This window comes from Canis lupus, chromosome 34 (assembly GCF_003254725.2).
Source record: "Canis lupus dingo isolate Sandy chromosome 34, ASM325472v2, whole genome shotgun sequence".
Classification (NCBI taxonomy): Eukaryota; Metazoa; Chordata; class Mammalia; order Carnivora; family Canidae; genus Canis; species Canis lupus.
This window is the reverse complement of record NC_064276.1, coordinates 2,414,636-2,430,000: the sequence shown is the minus strand read 5'-3', so window position 1 is coordinate 2,430,000 and position 15,365 is coordinate 2,414,636. Positions and strand designations below refer to the sequence as shown.

The 15,365-nt window shown below is 36.7% G+C and overlaps 1 long non-coding RNA gene across 1 annotated transcript in view; it reads left to right on the top strand.

Annotated features, from left to right (window-relative positions):
* Positions 1-4,324, top strand: part of LOC118353285 (uncharacterized) — a 17,071-nt gene extending 12,747 nt beyond the window's left edge. Inside the window, exons 3-4 of the long non-coding RNA XR_004811978.2 lie at positions 3,544-3,691; positions 3,787-4,324. This is a non-coding gene — a long non-coding RNA (uncharacterized LOC118353285). The remainder of the gene's footprint in view (positions 1-3,543; positions 3,692-3,786) is intronic.
* The last annotated feature ends 11,041 nt before the right edge of the window (positions 4,325-15,365 follow it).

Here is a 15,365-nt window from a genome sequence, read left to right as displayed (position 1 = left end):
ACCATTTTTAAGATAATGTGAATGAAACTTTTTTTCACATTCTTCATGTGAAGATTCTTCCCTGAATTTTCACAAGATTCAGCGGCTTTAGAATCACCTAGAGATATAGTATTCTATCACTTTTTAAATATCTTCAATTTGATTGTAATAGGTTTAAATTAATATTCAGGTACATGTAAGCTTACCTTTTAAGGAGTTTCATTTCTTTGTGATGCTTCTACACTATAGCCAGCTCCACTGGATTGTGCTACATTGGAGGAGGGTGTCACTATTTCTGGCATATGAGCATTCTGATTTCTAAGATTTATGATTCATAAAAATACAATATTTTCCTGATGCTGTAATAAAAAGGTCCCACATACCAAATAGAATACGATGGATCATAGGTATCAGATTATCTCAAGAGAATATCGTTCATTTCTTTCTTTTCTGGAGAAAACTAAAATTATCTCTAAATTAAAAATCAAATCAGAGGACTATAAAGGATAAGTTGGCCACATCTATTTCTTAAGTATGCATGTTTCATGGGCACTTAGCTCTCATTATTATTACAGGTTATCTCTGAGAAAATATTAAATTATTTAAGAGGAAGTTTTATTTTTCACAGCTTCAAAAATAATATTCAGGATCTGAATAGACACTTTTCTGAAGCAGAAATATAGATAGCCAACAGATCACATGAAAAGATGCTCAGTATCGGTGATCATCAGGGGAATGCAAATCAAAACTACAAGAAATATCGCCTCACACCTGTCAGAATGGCTATCATCAAAAAGATAAGAAGTAAATGTTGGCAGAGATATGGAGCAAAGGAAACATTTGTGCACTGTTGATGGGAAATTGGGGCAGTCATTATTGAAAATTGTATGGTTTCTCAAAAAATTAAAAATTGGGGGCACCTGGGTGGCTCAGTCTTTTGTGTCTACTCTTGGTTTCAACTCAAATCATGATCTCAAGGTCATGAGATCCAGCCTGGCATTGGGTTTTGCACTCAGCATGAGTTGCATTGAGATTCTTTCTCTCTCTCTCTCCCCCTGCTGCTCCCCTCTGTTCACACTCTATAAATAAATAAATAAATAAATAAATAAATAAATAAATATATATAAACAAACAAATAAATAAATAAATAAATAAAATCTTTAAAAACAATTTAAAAATGTAATTACCTTATGATCCAGCAATTCCACTGCTGGGTATTATCCAAAGAAAACAAAAACACCAATACAAAAAGATATATACTCCCATATGTTCATTGCAGCATTATTTATAGTGGCTAAGATGTGGGAGCAACCTAACTGTCCAATGATGGATGAATGGATAAAAATGTTGTACAAATGGAAAGAATGAAATCTTGCCATTTGTGACAACATGGATGGACCCAAGGGCATTATGCTAAGTGAAATAAGAGAAAGACAAATACCATATGATCTCACTTATGTGTGGAATCTATACAACAGGAACAAACCCCCCCAAATAAAGGAACAAAAATCCAAGCTCATAGATAGAGAACAAATTAGTGGTGATTTGGAATTGGGAGTGGGAATTGGGAGGGGTGATGGGTGAAATGGGTCAAGGGAGTCAAAAGGTACACTTTTCCAGTTTTAAAAAAGTAAGTCATGGAAAAATAAGGTATGCAAAGGTGACTACAGTTAATAATACTGTATTGCATGTTTTAAAGTTGTTAAGAGAGTGTTAAAAGTTGTCATCACAAGAAAAAACGTTTTTTAACTATATATAGTGATTGATGTTAACTAGACTTACTGTGCTGGTCATTCTACAATGTATACGAATATTGAATCATGTCGTACACTTGAAACTAATACAATGTTACATGTCAATGAAACTTTAATTTAAAAAATAATATTTACATGATTAGGATAACTGAACATAAAAAGAATGAATAAAACCATTATATAATTTTTAAATTTTGAGCAAGAGCATTTGAAGCTAGTGAACTCTTGAACAAGTTGACATCAAAATATTATTCAGAGGGGAAGCACATTAGAGCATTAGAACAGGGGCAGATGTCAAGGGAATCTTAAAAAGTCATTTATATTGGGACACCTGGGTGGCTCAGTCAGTCAATGTCTGCCTTGGGCTCAGATTGTGATCCTGGGGTCCTGGGATCAAGTCCCTTATCTGGCTCCCTGCTCAGCGGGGAGTCTGCTTTTCCCTCTCCCTCTGCCTGCTGCTCTGCCTGCTTGTGCTCTCTCTCTCTCTCTTAAAAATAAATAAATAAAATCTTCTAAAAAATAAAAATAAAGTCATTTATATAAACATAAGAGTTAATTATCTTATTTTTTTAATATTTTGAGTATTCACCATTCTGAACATTTTAAAAAGAGTTAGGACCTTTTTATTAAAAAATTTAGATGCCATAATGGTGAAGAGTGAATTTGTGCTCTTCTTCAAACAATAAGAAAAACACTCTAACTGTAAAGACTTTTCAAAGATGTTCAAAAATTGGTCTTATATAATTTGAAAATCCTCTGGCTTTACCACACATTAAATGTTCATGATCCCTTGGTATAAAAGAGCTGTATTAGTATTCATATAAATAAATAAATAAATAAATAAATAAATAAATAAATAAATAAATAAATATACCAACTTTGTTTTCTTATTTATATTTATACTAGATTTTAGTCTGAAATCATGAATTTTGGTTTTGATAGAGTTTTAAGTATATAAAACTGTAGAAACCCCATTTCCAATGAAGATTCCTGATTTTCATTAAAACAATTTAATGGACTACTGAACAAGCTTCAAAAATAATATTCAGCATCTGAATGGAGACCAGTGGAGATGTCACTGGTCTGAAACCACATACATATTACTGTTGGTTTTTTCTTTATAGTTCATTTATTTCAGTTTCTGTTGTTCCTTTATTGTTTAGGATTAGCCAGTCAACTAGAGAATTTATTTCTCTTTATTTGGATGAAAAATTTTGCAGGGATAGCACTATTCCAGTGACTGAGGAACAATTTTCTCAGGAAAGATCTCCTAGGGGAATGGTTTGCAGACCTCAGCAAGCCCTGTTGTGAAGGAGCCTCATGGAATTTTATGTGTCCTTCATCCTCTCCAAAGCTTCTCTTAGCTGAACTCAGGGATCTAAGGATCTTAATCATCCAGAGGGGGGAAAATATGAATGGCAATATAGGGATTGACTTTACTTTAGGTATTTTAATTCCATAATAAATTATTTTAGTCCAAGTTGACTTTTGACTTAAGAACATCACAGTTCTGGGGCAGCTGCCTGGCTCAGTTGGTAGAATATGCAACTCTTGATCCCTGGGTCATAAATTCAAGCCTTGCCTTGGGCATAAAGCTAACTTTTAAAAAAAGTCAGATCTGTATGCAGGTGCACAAGCTCTTTCTGCAGCAAAATGTCATTTCACAAAAAAGCACACGTTAATTTCAATGAAATGTGAATGAATGAATATTTAAACAAATAAATAAACAAAAATCAATGGTGACTCTAAGGTAATATATTTGAAAATGACACTCAGCAGAGGTAAAGAATTTCTTTGTTGTTTCTTTCAGGAAGCACTCCACAAATATTTGTTGACCTGGAGTGACATTATCCATCTGAAGTATTGTCCCCTCCAAACTGGCTACCTTCAAGCCTTGTGCTTTTAAACCAATGTGTAAAGCTGCTCTATATATTTTCTGTGAAAATCATATCTAAAGTGTAAGTACTTAGGACTGGTGAAGTTTTGCTCACTAAATGTGGAATTCAATTCGGAGATAATGTTTTTTGTTTGTTTTGTTTTGTTTTGTTTTCAGGGAGAAGTTTGTGAAGCCCTGTGGAGCAATAGCCAGGCCCACAACAGGTATTACCTGGAAAAATCTATAGTTTTGGAGTTTTTTTTTTTAAAGTGAAGAAAAAAATTAAAATGAGTACAGAATCGTGGACACACTACTTATATGCTGGAGATAATTTCAACATCATGAGAAATGTCAGACTGATCTAAGAATATGCTGGAATAGAGTCTGAAAGACAACTGAAATTAGTGCCTGTCGGCTTCCTGTCAGCAGAAAACATTTTGCAAAATGTTTGAGCTGCTTTTTTATTTTTTATTTTATTTATTTGAGAGAGAGAGAGAGAGCGTATGAGAGAGCATCAGTGGGAGAAGGAGCAGGAGAGGGAGAAGCAGACCCCCTGCTGAGCAGAGGGCCTGGATCCCAGGACTCTGAGACTGTGACCTGAGCAGTCTTCAACATTTTCCCATTAAGTACAGTATTGGCTATAGATTTAATGAATATATTTATCATCATAAAGAAGTTTCTTAGTTTGCAACTTCTCATGAATGTGTGTTTAGTCCTTCCAAATGATTTCCCCACGTTTTATGGGGGTTTTGTTATGATTATTTTCATGAGTTTTTTTCTATTTAATGTGTTATTATGATGAATTGCATTAATAGATTGCTAAATGTTTAGCTATCTCTGCCTTCCTGTAATAAACTTTAACTTGTTAACATAATTTTTAAAGTAAAAAGTGCCTTGTTGAATTTAGCTTCCTGATTTTATGTTTCTCAAATACATGTCTATATATGAATCTGACTAGAGTATGTGAACTTGTTTGTTTTTCTTCTGAAAAAATTTTTGATTGGGTATCATCTATTCCCTTTAATTGTTTGATTTCAAAGAAAATAATCATTGGATTTTTGTATTCTTACTAAAAACATTTTATTTCTCTAATACTTTCTACTTTAATTTTTACTAAATCATTCTTCACATTTTTCTCAAATTTAGTTTTAGTTCTGCTTCTAATTTTTTTTTTTTAAGAAAGAGAGAGCACACAAGTGGGTGAGGGGTGGGGTGGAGAGGCAGAGAGAGAGAGAATCTTAAGCAGACACCACACTCAGCACAGAGCCCAACTCCGGGCTCAATCTCACAACCCTAAGATCATGACCTGAGCTGAAATCAAGAGTCAGATGTTTAACCAACTGAGCCACCCAGGTGCCCCTCTGCTTCTAACTTTTAAACTTAAATGCTTGAGATATTTTAATTCATTTTTACCAAGAAATGAATGCATTTTGGGTCCTGAATACTCTAAGCCTTGCTTTGTTGATATTCCATAATTTGTAAGAGGTAATGTCTTCATCATTAAATGTGGTTTGTCCCTCTGGCCTTAGAGTTCCTTCATTATCATTTAGAAACAAAAATCTGTAAGTGGCACAGTAATTAATTTTTCACATTTTTTAAGTTTCCTACTTTATTGAAGAATATAATGAAATTTTGGTTTTGGCTTAATATATGATAAGCCTTTATTTTATTTTTTTTTTATAAATTTTTATTTATTTATGATAGTCACACAGAGAGAGAGAGAGAGAGGGGCAGAGACACAGGCAGAGGGAGAAGCAGGCTCCATGCCGGGAGCCCAACGTGGGATTCGATCCCAGGTCTCCGGGATCACGCCCTGGGCCAAAGGCAGGCGCCAAACCGCTGCGCCACCCAGGGATCCCTATGATAAGCCTTTAAAATGTTGCATGGGCAATTGATAGGAAGTGGTACAGATGAACACAAATAGAGTAATATGTACACATTAATTAGGCTTGCCTAATTAATTACTTTATATGGGTTGCTTTTCCCCATAATCTGGCCTATACAAATGATATATAAAGTGTCTTGCCTCTTTATATTATCTTCTTATACCTCCTAAAGTTCCTACTTTGTGGAAAAATATTAACTAATTTAATGGATAATGCTCATTACTGTTTGGTTTTCATTGCACAGCATCTTATTTCTCATTAAACAGTTTATTTCCATGTTTTAAGACCTTTGTCCTACATGTAAACTCAGCTAATATTAATGTACCCACCCCACTTTCTTAGGAAAAGAAAGTATTATACTACAAATGTTATACCCAGCTACTCCTCATTACCTTCAGACATTCCATCAACAAATCACTTTGGAGTATTTGACTGCAGTCCAGAAAAAGGAGAGGTCTTCTTGGCTCCGTGTTTAAAAATAATTTAAAATTTTTGAATTAATAAATTTTTTCAATAGGATATTAAAAGTTACATGAATACATTTGGAATAATAAATATTTTATTGCAAAAGTAAAGATAACAAAGATATTTCAAGCATTTTCAAAATGGTTTGAAAATGAGAATAAACTGTAGTAATAAAATAAACCGTAACAGTAAATCCATATAGTTTATAACAACCTATACTGTACAGGGATTCTCATTACTCTTTACTAATCTAAGAAAATGTCATGTATATTCTTAAAGGTGAAGTCGATTTACTAATTTGTATACTATCTAATCAAAAGTATTGCTGAATTGCTAATTAGGAATATATCTCATCATTTTATTGGTGTTTTATTGATTTTAAAGCAACAGCTTTCTACTCACCATGTTTGGCTGAAAACCATAAACGGACTTTCAGCCAAATTATTATGTCATTTAATTAATATCTTCCAGGTTTTTCTCTCACATCTTACTTTAAACTTCAAATTTAGCCTTCAGGGCAGCCCCGGTGGTGCAGCGGTTTAGCGCCGCTTGCAGCCCAGGGTGTGATCCTGGGCACCCGGGATCAAGTCCCACATCAGGCTCCTTGCATGGAGCCTGCTTCTCCCTCTGCCTGTATCTCCGCCTCTCTCTGTGTCTCTCATGAATAAATAAATAAAATCTTAAAAAAAAACAAATTTAGCCTTCAAATAATAAGTATTTACATAATTCATAGATATTAATTTAATTTTACAAAAATTATACCCAATTATATTATTTTGTATACAAAAATGGCTCTAATTTGTAATCATTTATTGGTTTCCAGGAATGTATTATTTTCATTTTGCAAATATCAAAATCATGGGGCATTTTATTTACTTTCCAGGAAGCTAGTGAAAAGCCTGATTTCAGACATGTTGGAAGAAAATAATAATAATAATAGTAATTAAAATTGTGGCTATTTTGCCACATTTTTCTATCTGAAGATAAAGTTACAACTCAAGGTTATCTATTTCAAATAACTTTGAATTCTTTCTTGTATTCCACATATTTAGACGAAAGTGGAATCATCTGTTAAATTTTAATTTTTATGGGTTGTATTATCTTATGTTACATTGTAGTTTGAAATACATCAGGTTCAACTTGAGAATTAAACATTAAGGGACAGTTGAAAGCTGTTTTCTCTTCTTAAAGGTAACCAATATCTGGTGTTAAATTTTTCATATATACATTTACTTTTTGCACATTTTAAAGCCTTATAAAAATTTTTCTGTATTCTACCTTTTTTCTCTCAAATTGTATTTATTAATGTGACTCCATGTGGCTGGAATATATTAACTTTCATTGTATGCTATTATTTTGCAAGAATATATCACATTTTATTGCCTATTCACCTGCTGATGAGGACTGATACTGTTTCTGAGATTTTCCAAAGACAAGCAAAGCTGTTATGAACATTTGTATACACGTCACTTGTTCACGTGACTGAGAGATCCTTTAGGACATACCACTCTCCAGAATTTCTGAGGTTATTGTGTATAAACATCTTGAAATTTCTAGATGTTGTCCAATTGGTTGTCAAAGATCATGTACCAATTAATACTCCCAACAGTTCACATGGAGATCTGATTGCTTACATCCTCACTAACACATGGTATCTTTGGACTAGATCTTTGCCAATCTCTTTATGATTAAGTTATAAGTTTCTCTAGTTTGAACTCGCTGGTCTTTGGTTACTGAGGCCTGGCACAACTTTTCAAATGTTTATCAGTTGTTTGGATTTCCTCTCTGTGAATTGACTGATGACATATTTTGTCTATTGTTTTTTTCCTATTGGATTGATTATTATTCTATTTTTAGGAGTTCTTCATTATTTTGAGAAATAAATTACATGTTGAGGTCATTTGAATTACTTGAAATTACATTAAAAATATCTTAGTCTGAAAGTTCCCTTTTTGAAAGAGGACTTGGACTGCCTCCATTTTTTTTTAATTTATTTTTTATTGGTGTTCAATTTACTAACATACAGAATAACCCCCAGTGCCCGTCACCCATTCACTCCCACCCCCCGCCCTCCTCCCCTTCCACCACCCCTAGTTCGTTTCCCAGAGTTAGCAGTCTTTACGTTCTGTCTCCCTTTCTGATATTTCCCACACATTTCTTCTCCCTTCCCTTATATTCCCTTTCACTATTATTTATATTCCCCAAATGAATGCCTCCATTTTGACCTTGGACTTCCCAGTTGGGTTCTCCTGTCCCGCTGGTGTCTCCGCTCAGGTGGAAGACCCTGAGGGCAAAGGATCCCCTGATGGCAACAGAAACTATCCCTCAGACCACGAGGAGCGCCGTCCAGAGCCAGCACCATCCCTCACACAAGGCCGGCCCCCAGCCAGCAAGACTCACCGGTGAGTGACTCCAAGACTGATCCATTTAACCTTCTCTGCCTTCCTGCACGCACCCACCCAGCTTTGCTCACGTCTACCTTATATAAACCTGCACGTATTTTCCTCACTTGGACAGTCTTCCTGATGTTGTATGTTGGTCTTGGTCTCGCTGAGACAAATTCCTTTCTTTTTGCACCACCACTCATTTCTCTGCCTTTGGATTTTGTCAGGAGATGGTGGCCAAACCTGGTCTGTTTGCATGCAGTGTACATTTTTACATTTTAAAAAATTATCTTTTTAGGCAAAGATGTTTTAAATTTTCTTGTTATTGTTCATGTTTTGCCTGTGTCTTCTTTTTTTTTTTTAAATTTTTATTTATTTATGATAGTCACACACAGATAGAGAGAGAGAGGCAGAGACACAGGCAGAGGGAGAAGCAGGCTCCATGCACCGGGAGCCCGACGTGGGATTCGATCCCAGGTCTCCAGGATCGCGCCCTGGGCCAAAGGCAGGTGCCAAACCGCTGCGCCACCCAGGGATCCCTGCCTGTGTCTTCTTTAAAAAAAAAAATATTTCCTATCTAGAGGCCATAAAAATACTATCCATACCCTTCTATTTTTTTCAGAAGCTTATCTATAATTATGAATTGATTTGTGCCTGACTGATATCTTAACAAATGTTAGTATTCCAATCTGTGCATATGGCAACCTTTCAAATTAGCATTTTAATTTTTTGAAAGTTTTATTTATTCATTTAGAGAGAGAGAGAGTACGTGCACAGGAGCGGAGGGTGGGTAGGGGCAGAGGGAGAGGGAGAGGGAGAGACAATCCTCAAGCAGGCTCCCCACTGAGGGCAGTGTCCAGTGCAGGGCTTGATTCCAAGACCTTAATATCATGACCTGAGCAGAAAGCAAGACTTGGAAGATGAATCAACTGGGCCACCCAGGCACCCCTCAAGTTAGTACTTTTTTTTTTTTAATTTTTATTTATTTATGATAGTCACAGAGAGAGAGAGAGAAAGAGAGAGAGAAAGAGGCAGAGACATAGGCAGAGGGAGAAGCAGGCTCCATGCACTGGGAGCCTGATGTGGGATTCGATCCCGGGTCTCCAGGATCGCGCCCTGGGCCAAAGGCAGGCGCCAAACTCCTGCACCACCCAGGGATCCCAAGTTAGTACTTTTAAAATGTGTGACTTATCTCCAGAAAACACATGCAAACCTTTTGCTATGTTTATGCATAGTTATTTTAAGTTTTAGTGCTGTTGTAAGTGGCATTTAAAAATTATTTTTAGGGGCGCCTAGGTAACTCAGTCAGTAAAGTGTCCAACTCTTGATTTCAACTCAGATTGTTATCTCGGGGTCATTAGATTGAACCCCCAACTGGCTCCATGCTCAGCGGGGAGTCTGCTTCAGATTCCTTCTCTCCCTCTCCCTTTTCTCTCCACTTGCGCCCTCTCTTTCTCTCTCTCTCAGAATAAATCTTTAAAAAATATTTCTGTATTTGTTCTAAAACATGAAATTATACTTTCCTAATTTGTCATCCTGGTTATGAATCTACTATTACTTTTAGCATATTTATCTTTTAACCAACAACCTTACCTTACTAATTATTTTTAGAAACTCTTGCATTTTCTGTGTAAACAGCTTTATAGTCAAGCATCTGCAAATAACAGTAATTTGTGGCTCCAGTTTCATTTTCATCACTTTTTATTTCATTCCATTTCCCTGCTAATTCCATTTTTTTGCATCTTAAGAACAGTCCTGAATAGAAGTGGTGATAATAGGTACTTTCAAGTTTTAACTGTATTTCTTCTGAACTCTTACCCCTCCTTATTTTTTATGTTGTTTTAGTAGAAGCCAGAAATAGAGATTATACCAGCAGAGACACTACCCCCTTTGACTTATAGGGAAAGAGCAAATGGGACAAAATGAAGGCCGGCTCTTGGACTTCTTGGATTCTCTAAGACAGGACCAAATGTACTTGGTTGTGATATGCACTGTTCCCTGGGAAAATGGAAGAATGATGCCAAAGTGAGTTTACAGATAATCAGACTATTCCCAGCACAGGTCTGGTGCAGAGCACTGGTGCCTTCTGGGTTTCAAAGGGTGGGACTGCCTCTCTGGTTTTGGGATATGGGGACCAGGAGGTCCGTACCCAGTGCCTCAGGGGCAAGATCTTCACTGAGAGACAGAGGGAGACACATCGTTGAGCTGAAGGGTCTGTGTGACTACATAGAACTGTGGGAAGTTGCTGCCACCCCAGAAGGCCTGTAGGACCGACACTGAACCAAATAGGTTTAGTCTTGAGCCTTCAGATGGAATGGAGTTTGCTTTGCTAGATTCTGGATTTGCTGAGAACCCATAGACCCTTCCTTCTTTCCTATTTCTCCGTTTTGGAATGGGAATGTCTATCCCATGTCTGTGTTTGGAAGCACATAACTTGCCTGTTTTCATAGGTTCACAAATGGAGAGTAATTTTGCCTTGGGATGAGTAACACTTGGGGTCTCACCATACCTGATTTAGATGATATTTATTTTTTAAATAAACCTCCATGATCAACATGGGACTCACACTCACAACCCCGAGATCAAGAGCTGCAAACTCTATCAACAGCCAGGCAGGAGCCCCTGATTCTGATGTTATTCAGATGAGACTTTGGACTTTCACCCTAGAGTAGATGCTGCAATGACTTATGTGTCTTAGCAAACATTTACTCAATTTTTCACAACTACAGTAAGATAGTATTTTTAAAAACATTTTTCACTTTTATTTTTGAAAACATTTTCCTGGGATGCCTGGGTGACTCAGTAGTTGAGTGTGTACCTTTGGCTCAGGGCGTGATCCTGGGGTCCTGGGATCAAGTCCCATATGAGGCTCCATTTAGAGAGCCTGCTTCTCCCTCTGCCTGTGTCTCTGCCTCTCTATGTCTTTCATGCATAAAAAATAAGATCTTTAAAAAAATTTTTAAAAAGAACACATTTTCTGTCTTCACTCTACATTTAATATCTGAAAACTTCATCTGAAGTTCTGATTCTGTTCTTTATTGTTTTTACTGATCCTCCTTAATGGCTTATTTCATTTTGTGTTTAATTTTGTTGTTGTTGTTGTTGTTACGATCTTACTTTCAGTGGAGTTTCATCTATGGGAATCCCTTATGGCCACACCCGAGTTCCTCCAAGAGGCCTGTTTGGCTCTCCAGGCACAAAGGAGACCAAAACCCACATCAGGTGTTGAGATTGATGTGAGAGATTCCACATGACAAGAAAATCTCAAAGAATATTCTATTTCATTTTTCTACGTAGAGGTAAAAAAAAAATCTCATCTCAGTTTTTGGAAGGTTGACTTCTTTTTCTTCCTATTACCCATCCTTTCACTGAAGGTACAGTTCCTCAAGAGACCAATTTTTGTGAGGTTCCAATTCCAAGCCCTCATTTTCTTGCCCAAAGATATGTCACCTACCTTTGGAGGCACCTGGGCTCCAGTCTTTTAATTATGAAGTCACAGAGTGTCTGGAGTCACATCACTCTCGCGTTCCCACTTCTTGTTTCTAATGCCCACACATTTGTGGTACATGATAGTTTTAGTTTCTTCTACTTCCTTCGCTCTACAGTTAAAATAATGCCTGAACATATCAGCCAGCATTTCAGGACAGGATTTTTCTGGAAAGGATTTTCTGGATATGTCACCTGACAGACACATTGCTAGAAATAGGAGTTCTATATTACATTTATGTAGGAAGCATATTTTATATTAAAGCACTAGAGCCTATTAAGATAAAAAGTTAGTTTTAGGGGCTCCCAGCTGGGTCCATAAAGCCTGTGACTCTTGGTCTTGGGGTTGTAAATTTGAGCCCCACATTGAGTGTAGAAATTACTTAAAAAAATTAAAAGTTAGTTTTAGATAAGTAGCAACATAATATGAGGAAAATACCTTGCAATGATTTTTCTGGTTTTACCTAGTAATATATATATTTTTAAGGTGTATGGGGATTGGTCTTATGCCCATGTCATTATTCCTTATACATCAGCTATCAAATAAATATCGGAACATGCTATCCTTAGAATAAAGTAAGAGATATTCATTGAATGAATTTTGGAATTTTCAGAGAAAAATTGTAAAAGTTTTAAAAAATATCCATAAATTATTTAATTTTGTTTTATATTTTGATTCTTATGCTAAATACTTTAGGTACATGTATTTTTATGCTGATAAATTCAATAAGTTCTTTTATTAACTGAATCTGTCCCTTAGTTGTTAAGAATGTTCTAGAAATAAAATGAAATTTTCAGTGTAAGTAAATTTTAAATCTCTACTTAGTCTTACACACTTGTCTGCAGGTGAACACATACAATCTATCAGAGTTAAGTCAAGGCAGGGATGTCCAGAAGACATTCTTGTCCAGAAGAAGAAAGAGTTTCAGACATATTTTTTTGTTTGTTATTGCAGTACTGCTGAAATAGTTTTTTTTTTAAACATATACCATCCTACACTTCTGTCTGTAGCTATATCCACTAGACAGGATGCCAAATTTCAATGTTTGGCATTATAAAATGTGCTTGTGTTTATTTTTATAAAACCCTTATCAGAATACCATGTATAAAAATATAAAAGCTATATAAAGCATGGTGCTTATTATTAATTTAAAAAGTATAAACCTGTATTTTAGAATATAGGTGGACAGCTAAAGTACAGCATTTCTCCAGTTTTTTAAAAAAAAATTCACATGGATTTTTGCTCCAAATGCCAACACGATCTAAACACGTTATATTTAACAACTGTTTTAACCTGCCTGAGCCTGAAATAAGAAAAATAGCTTCAAAGGAACTTAAGTGAGACTTCCTGTATTTCAGCAGTACACAGTAAGTCCTATGTCACTTTTAATGTCAGGTGGTTTGAAATGCCCCAAATAAACTTCTTCACTCTTGCACTTTATCTTGATATGAAGATTTAATTCAATGAGGCCTCTCATTAGTCTCTTTGACAAACAGGAGTAAATAAAGGACTCTTGGACACCCAGGTGGAGCTGAAGCGGGGGAGATGTTTCAGGAGAAGCGCTTTCCCAGGGGCACATCTGCTCCCTGGGGGAGGAGCACCCGAGGGGGTTCTGCATGCGCACTGGTCCTGACCACGTCCAGGGAGCCCCAAAGAGCCTCCAAGAAGGTAAGAGAGAGTAGCAAGCCGGAGGGCCTGCCAAGTTCGGGCACAGCCTTGCATCCGCTCGGCCCCTTGCCTTTCCTCCCTCTCTTCTGGTAGCTCCGTGCAAGGAAGGTGCAGGAGCCCCGGGTTGGGGGGGTGGGGGGGTGGGGTCGGGATGAAAAGAAGCGGGCTCTGGGGCTTTGTGGAGGGGAAGGGTACTGCTCTTCCCCCTCTGCTGCAAAGATCCCAACACTTCCAGACAGAAGAGAGAGGAAGTTGCAAATGGAAAATGGAATTAGCTCAGTAGGACTTTGGAGCGGGGGATTTTAATTCAGAAACAACAGTGTGACACCCGAGGCTTTTCTTTCTTTTTTTTTTTTTAATTTTTTTTAAATTTTTATTTATTTATGATAGTCACACAGAGAGAGAGAGGCAGGGACACAGGCAGAGGGAGAAGCAGGCTCCATGCAGGGAGCTCTACGTGGGATTTGATCCCGAGTCTCCAGGATCACATCCTGGGCCTAAGGCAGGTGCTAAACCGCTGCGCCACCCAGGGATCCCCCGTGGCCTTTTCATCATCGGTTCGTGACTGGAGAAGTTAAGGAGATCTGTTTGAGTTTTTCACCCAAGATGGGGGAAGACAGCCCACATTAGAGGTTGAAGGAACAATAAAATGAAAAAAAAAAAAAAAGTTACTGATGGCGCTCTATTGAGTAAAGCTTTTACAATAAATAGTTAATATGCTGCTCTGCCTTTAACTTGAAGATCTAGAAGATTAGTCCTACAGAAATCACTCTCCTTACAGTCTAAACAAAGGCTTTGTATGATGTTATATGAAGTATCATAGATTATTTATTCAACACTTGTTTTTAGCTTTTCCTATGCAAGCAACGCTACAATCGACTGATTCATTGATTGAACAAAAAAAAAAATGTGTGCCAGGCTCCTCCAGGACCTTGGCAGGGAATACACAGATCCCTTTGCTCAGGAAATTTCAGCTCTCAGGAAGTAAACATCCTTAGGGTCCTGTTGAGAGTCGACAGGTAGTTTCTAGCAAGGAAATTGTTGAAAGAGCTAGGATGTGCCTTTGTAATTCTGCTAGATAATGCTAAATTGTCCCCCTAAATGGTCGCCCCATTGACAAATTACTCAGCCCCATAAGGGAGATCCTGTTTCCCAGCACCTTAAACAGGCTTGGATTTATGATCTGTTTCAATCTTGGCCACTTTGATTCCTAAATCCAGCGTCTCGGTGTTAGTTTAATTTGCATTTATTTAACTGTGAGTGAATTTGGACATCATTTCATATATTGATTTGCCACTTCATTCTTCCACGAGCCACTTGTTCGTAGCCTGTAGTCTTGTATTTACCTTCTATTGCACTGCTAGCTCTTTTTCCTGGAGTCTCTCATTTCTTCTAGTTTGCCGAATTTCCTGTTTTTATTTTTAATTTTCTGTCCTGTCTGAAAGGCTTTCTCCACCTCACGTTGACAAATATGTTTTGTAATTATAATTAATTGTGTAAGTCTAAATCCTGTAGTAACCAATCTGTTTTCGTCCTTTCTAAACAGCTAGTGCATTTCCCAGACACCACGAAATAGTCATTTGCCCACTGATTTGAATAGCATTTCCCTCATATACTCCATTTCTATTTGTGTCTGAGTTTATTTCCATCTCATTGTTCTTACTCTTACCTGGTTCCACATGTAGTTGTTATAGCCTCATTATACTTTTTTTGAAATTAAGGCCATTTTCAAACTTCTTTGTTTTGTAATAATTTCACACAGAAAAGTTACAAAGGATTTCCTTATAACTTTCACTTAGTTTTTTCCAAATGTTAAAAATCTTACCTATCCGTAGTACAATTAATTAATAAAACTAGGAAGCTAAT